Here is a 6,044-nt window from a genome sequence, read left to right on the forward strand (position 1 = left end):
TTTTTTCCACACCCCAGTCCGTCACCTGGTAGAACAGAGCCAGCACAACACAGTACACATGGGTTTTCTTGGCCAGGCTAGGTCATGATAAGGTTGAATGGCTCCATGTGGTGGTAGCCATGGAACTGCTTAGCAGCTTTGTTCAACCAAAGCCTCTTTGAATAGCTCTGGACAACTTCCAACAGAAGCAGTGGTATGTTTTTTTTTTTTTACAGTATGTGCCAGAAAAAAAAAAATAACACATACATTTTGTTGTAACTGTGTATATGTAGTTTTACAAATGAAGCCCATATTGAGATGGTTGCAGGGTCCACACACAACCAGAACAGAAAACCAGGAAAACTGACAAGGATTGATATACTTGAGTGTAAATGCATGCTTGACTATCTAGAAAACCAGTAAGGATTCCAAAGAACAAGATCTATACTTACATTGGCATTTCCAGTTTGAAAGGAAATAAAACACATGCACCACTATACTGGTATAGCTGCAGAAACACCTTAATGGAACAGCACCGGCCCACCAGAACTATGTTCTTAGTTGAATCCAAGATGATAGGAGAATCGCAATATTACACTCGGGGCCGAAAGCTGGCATAGTGAGTAACTGACCAGGGGCAGACTTACCGCACCAGGACCCAAGGATGGCCCAAAGAGATATGGTCCCAGCCCCCCCACCATTGGTGGAGGCATGGCACTTAAAAGTCTTAAATAGATACAGCTGCAGTAAGGTCCCAGATGCTGGGGACCTGTCTGCAGCCTTCTGGGGTACCACAGCAGTGCCCGTTTACAGTGTCGGCTGCACATCAACCCCTGCTGCGATCCTTCACATCTGCCCCTGGTGAGATCCTTCACATCTGCCCTGCTAAGAATCTCCGCATCTCTTCCCTGCTGCAATCCTCCACATCTACCCCTGGTGAGACCCTCCACATCTGCCCCTGCTGCAAACCTCCACATCTGCCCCTGCTGTAATCCTCCACATTTGCCCTGTTGAGACCCTCCGCATCTGCCCCTGCTGAGACTCTCCACCCAAGACATCAGGCCGGCACCCCGGAGCAAAGCGGCAGTACAGAGTATGTAACAAATTCATATACCATTCTTTATTGCTGTATAATGTATTGCTGGGATTTGTAGTCCTTCTACAGCTTGGAGTCAGTAGCAGAACTACCAGGGTTGGAGGCATGGTCAAGCTTCTGAGAAAAAAATCTTGCACCAGGGCACTTTATTCCTTAGGTCTGCCAGAGCAACAAGATGAGGTGATTTGAGGCTCTGCAACTACGAACCCCATCATGCATCTGACTCTGAAAGTCATGCATGTGACTGTCATGCTTTGGAATGCCTTTTAGGACTGCTAGTTCCACAACAGATGAAGGGGTCAAATTCTTTAACCCTTTGTTACGATAGAGTTCCTATCTGGTTTACAACTGATAATGAGATCTGCCAGCAGAGTACAGACAGGGGTAATTATGTTAATATTACCCCCCCCCACCACCCTCTTTCATTCCAGAGGAATATTCAGTACAGAGAAAAAACAAGAAATATGTAAACACAATTGTTTTCTAGCTTATGTTATGTGAATGGGAACATGCAACAAATATAACAACGGTGTTATCCCAATTCGGCTGCGAAAGTGGGAATACACTTTAAGCACGCTGAAATACTATGCATGTATTTAATCTGAAATTAATCTCTAACTTGTTTATTTAAATCAATCAGGTCACAAGAAGTGTTTAGATGAACAATACTACCAAAAGGCAGACACAAAGTACCTTTATTGACTCAAACTGTTTCCACTGTGTCAGGGGAGCCCCTGGAGCCCAAAAGCCTGCTCTGTTTAAGCCCCGTTCACTCCTAGGTGTTTTGTTGTTCAAAGGTAAGTGCAAAAAAACGCACAAGACAAAGAACCCCATTCATTTCTGTGGCCCCTGTTCACACTTGACAATTTTGTCACAAGCAGAAAAACGCCTGTCACTGGAAAAAGTACATGAGCTACTTTTTGGCAGATTACAGCGGTTTTTGGTCAATAGAAACATCTGGAAAAGAGCGATTCAAGCATTTTGTTACATGTTTTGTTGCATGAAATTTCCCATTGAAGTCTATAGGAGCAAAAAGCTCTGTGATCTGCCAGAGAACAAGAGAAGCTCATGTATTTTTTCCAGCAATATGCAATTTTCTGCTTGCAACACAACACTCAGGTGGAACGGGAGCCATAGAAATGAATGGGATGCTTTGTCTTGAGCGTTTTGTCACACTTACAGGGTTATTCACAAAAGGGTGAGTTCAGATTATACAAATAAAAAAGACAGGTTGCTGCACGTGAGTGGACAGGCCGCTGGATCAACAGGGAAAGGGATTACCTTTTTATCCTGGCCTTCTCTTCCAGTGGCAAACACCCCGGGAAGTATTCCTTCTGTGGAATACTGTACTGCTCCTGCATATGGCATTGGTGGTCTTTTTTATTTGTATAATCTAAATGTTCTTCTCCTGAGGAAGCCCTTAGAGGCGAAATGTGTCGAGGTGAAAGACACCGCCGGGCATTATCTGCTGTGACCTTTATCTATACACACAAGAATGGACCTTGTTTGAGGCCAATGAGATGTATATAAATTGTGGTCCTACTTTGCGGTAACTGCCTGTGGTGCATTGTGTGACGTTCTGGGATCATTGTATCCCAGAACGTCATCATCATTGTATTTAAAAGGGGATGTATTGCAGGGACAAGTCTATAATTTTGCCACTTTATAGATCATTGGTTTGACCTCATCTGGAGTACGCGGTCCAGTTCTGGTCACCAGTACTAAGAAAAGATGTCCTTGAGTTGGAAAAAGTCCAGCGAAGGGCAACCAAACTAATTAGGGGTATGGAGGACCAGAGCTACGAGACAAGGCTACTAAATTTAAACATGTTCACATTAGAGGTGAGGAGATTAAGGGGGGATATGATTTCCATGTACAAAATGTTTAATGGTGGTAGCAACATTAGCGATAAACTGTTTAAAATTAACTCCGTTACAAAAACTAGAGGCCATCACCTAAAATTGGTGGACAAAAAATTCCAGCACAAGGAGCGAAAGGGGTTCTTCACAGTAAGATCAGTTAGGGTCTGGAACTCACTGCCACAGGCGGTGATTTCAGCAAATAATGTGGAATTGTTCAAGAAACTTTTGGACGATTTCTTAAGGGACCGTAATATACAGGGGTACGGGTACTCCTAGAATGAGATCCTAATAGGTTGGACTTGATGGACTAATGTCTTTATTCAACCTCAAATACTATTTAACTATGTAACTATGTATCATTGTTTTATACTTTGTTATTATGTATAGAGTGGTACGTTACCATTTTAGACAAGCACAATAAAATGTCATCATTGATATTTCTGTCTTTAGCACTTTTAAAACACTTTCTTTGCACCACACCCAACCGCACACTATGTATTCTACATAAGGTGCCCATACACTCTTCGATTGTCGTTCGGAAATCTTCCACGAATGGACTTTCGAACAATAATCAAACACTTGATGTGACACCAACAATTGGTCGATTTTTCTCGAAGGGTGAGGCTGGAAAGCTTTTTTCGATTCCAACAAAAATCGATGGGTTAGTGGAAAAAAATCGCAGCAAGAGTACTGTGCATGCGCAAACCAAAATCCGTACTGTCGATCGTCAAAATTAGTTGAGTTAGTATCGCTAACGAACGATTATCAAAATGGACATTGGTCTGTGCATGATGGGCTATTTGAGCTAGAATCGAAAGAGGGTTCTTGGCAGCAACTAAAATGTTCGATCGGAATAAAACAAATTTTGTTCTGAGTGATGTACCCTCTGTGGGGGAAAAATTTTGTTCAGCTTTTCAAAAGAATAAACTCAGAGTGAGAAAACCGCTGAACAAACAATTTGATATGGATTTGCATGCTGCTAGGTCCTGCCATTTACTGATAAAGCTGGCCATACACCTATAGATTATCTGCAGATTTTCTATGGTCAGATGGAAAAGGTGCAACAGATTCCTCCATCTACTCTAAACTGCTACCTCCTCATGTATCACTGGCCCTTCCCTTTTAGAGTGTAAGCCCTCAGGGGCAGGGCCCTCCTTACCATCTTGTCTTGAATTGCATTGTGATTTCAATGTCTTCCTTATATTGTAAAGTGCTGCGCAAACTGTTGGCGCTATATAAATCCTGTATTATAATAGTAATAATAAACTGTGTGGATGGAGGAATCTCCCACTAGGCCAAGCTTTAATACCTTGCCAGCTGGCTCTCAAAATATCTGAAGAATGCCTGCATCTAATCAGATTGTTCAGGTATTTTAGAGCCAGTGGGGCCGACTAGCAAGGTACTGAAACTTGGCCCAGTGGGAGATTCCTCCATCCACGCAGTTTAGCATAAATGGAGGAATCTGTTGCACTTTTTCCATCTGGCCATAGAAAATCTTCAGATAATTGTAAGGTGTATGGCCAGCCTAAAGCTAGCTCTGTTTGTACATTGCACTGATCTTTACACAGCTGTGTACCTGAACCCATAGAAATCAATACAGCTGCTTTCAGATCCAGGAAAAACAAGTTGTACTGATAAAAATGCTGCATTTTTTTACTCCCTTAAAGTACCGTAACACTAGCAGCTGCGCTCAGCCACACGGCTGCTGGTGTATGTGTGTGTCCCTGAACAGTGCCAATGCATGTGACCGAGCCGCATCACACTTTTCTTTTTTGTAGAACTTTATTTAAAGGAGAACTATGAGGCGAGTGATTTCCACTCACCTCATAGTTCTAGCTGACCTGTGACAATGAGACTGTCACAGGTCGGCTCAGTAGATCGGGAGGTGAGCGAACACATACCAGGTTCGCTCACCTCTCGATCCTGTCACGGCTCTCTGCCGTGACAGGGGGAGGGCTGGATTCCCCTCTCCGATCTGCCAGCGCTGACTGGCGGAACGGACGGGGGAGGGGGCGGGTACAGCTGGCTCTGCCTCTAGATAGGCAGAGCCAGCTGTCACTCACGCAGCTAGGCGGATCCCGTCATCAACGTCGGGATCCGCTTCAGCTGCGGCGTCTCAGTATACCGCGAGCTGTAGCTCGCGGTATACTGAGCTTAGGGTAACGGGAGGACGCTAGTTTGTGTCCTCCCGTTACCTTAAGGAGAACTATGGGGAAAAACACTGACCCCATAGTTCTCCTTTAAATGTCACAAGAGACATTTCATGCAGTTCTATGGGCTCAAAGTGGTGCGATGCATGCATTTCTTTTTTTACGCGCACACCACCAGAGCGCGGTGGTGTGAACCGAGCCCATCCATGACATTTAGATTATGTCTTCTGCTCAGGCTGCGCTGGAATAAACAGCCAGCACAGACCGAACGCAGATATTGTGAAAAGTTTAGGTCCACTTCAAAACACAGGGTACCTCACTTCCATCAACAATCCTCAAAACAAGGAGGGAAATTTACTAAGAATGGTGCAGGCAAAATCTGGAGCAGTTGCCCATGGCAACCAATCATCGTCTAGCTTTCATTTTCAAAGCTTAATTGAACCTGCAGAAGCTGATTGGTTGCCATGCACAGCTGTTCTAGTTTTTGCAAATTCACCCCAAGGACTTTAATCCTCAACTTAGGTCGAGGGTGGCAGCATGCGAATCACTCCTTCCTGCCAATGAGCGTTTTACTCCACAGTTTATTTCGCGTTATTATGTGCCATGAACTCATGATCTAAAACTAGTACCAATAGATGGCGCTACGTTCGCAATGTAACGGCTTAAACGTCACTGAAACTACGATCCTGTTGCCAAGGATACGACTCCTGTCACATGTTCTATTCCTCCCCACAGGCTCACGGTCTTCCGTCACGTGATCTCCTCGAGTGCTCGTTTTCTAGCAGTGTGTCCCTTACTGCTTTCCGTATCTCCCGATATTCAGGTGAAGGAAGCGGATCAGGAAGTGGCGCTGTGCGGGCATGATATGAGGACGGAAGGCCAGGGATCAGTGGCAGGTTCGGGTAGCAGTGCGTGTTATCTCCTAAAGCCGTAATTGGAGGGACAAGACAGCGCTGT

Source organism: Nanorana parkeri, unplaced genomic scaffold (genome assembly GCF_000935625.1).
Source record: "Nanorana parkeri isolate BGI_ZX_2015 unplaced genomic scaffold, ASM93562v1 scaffold406, whole genome shotgun sequence".
Taxonomy (NCBI): Eukaryota; Metazoa; Chordata; class Amphibia; order Anura; family Dicroglossidae; genus Nanorana; species Nanorana parkeri.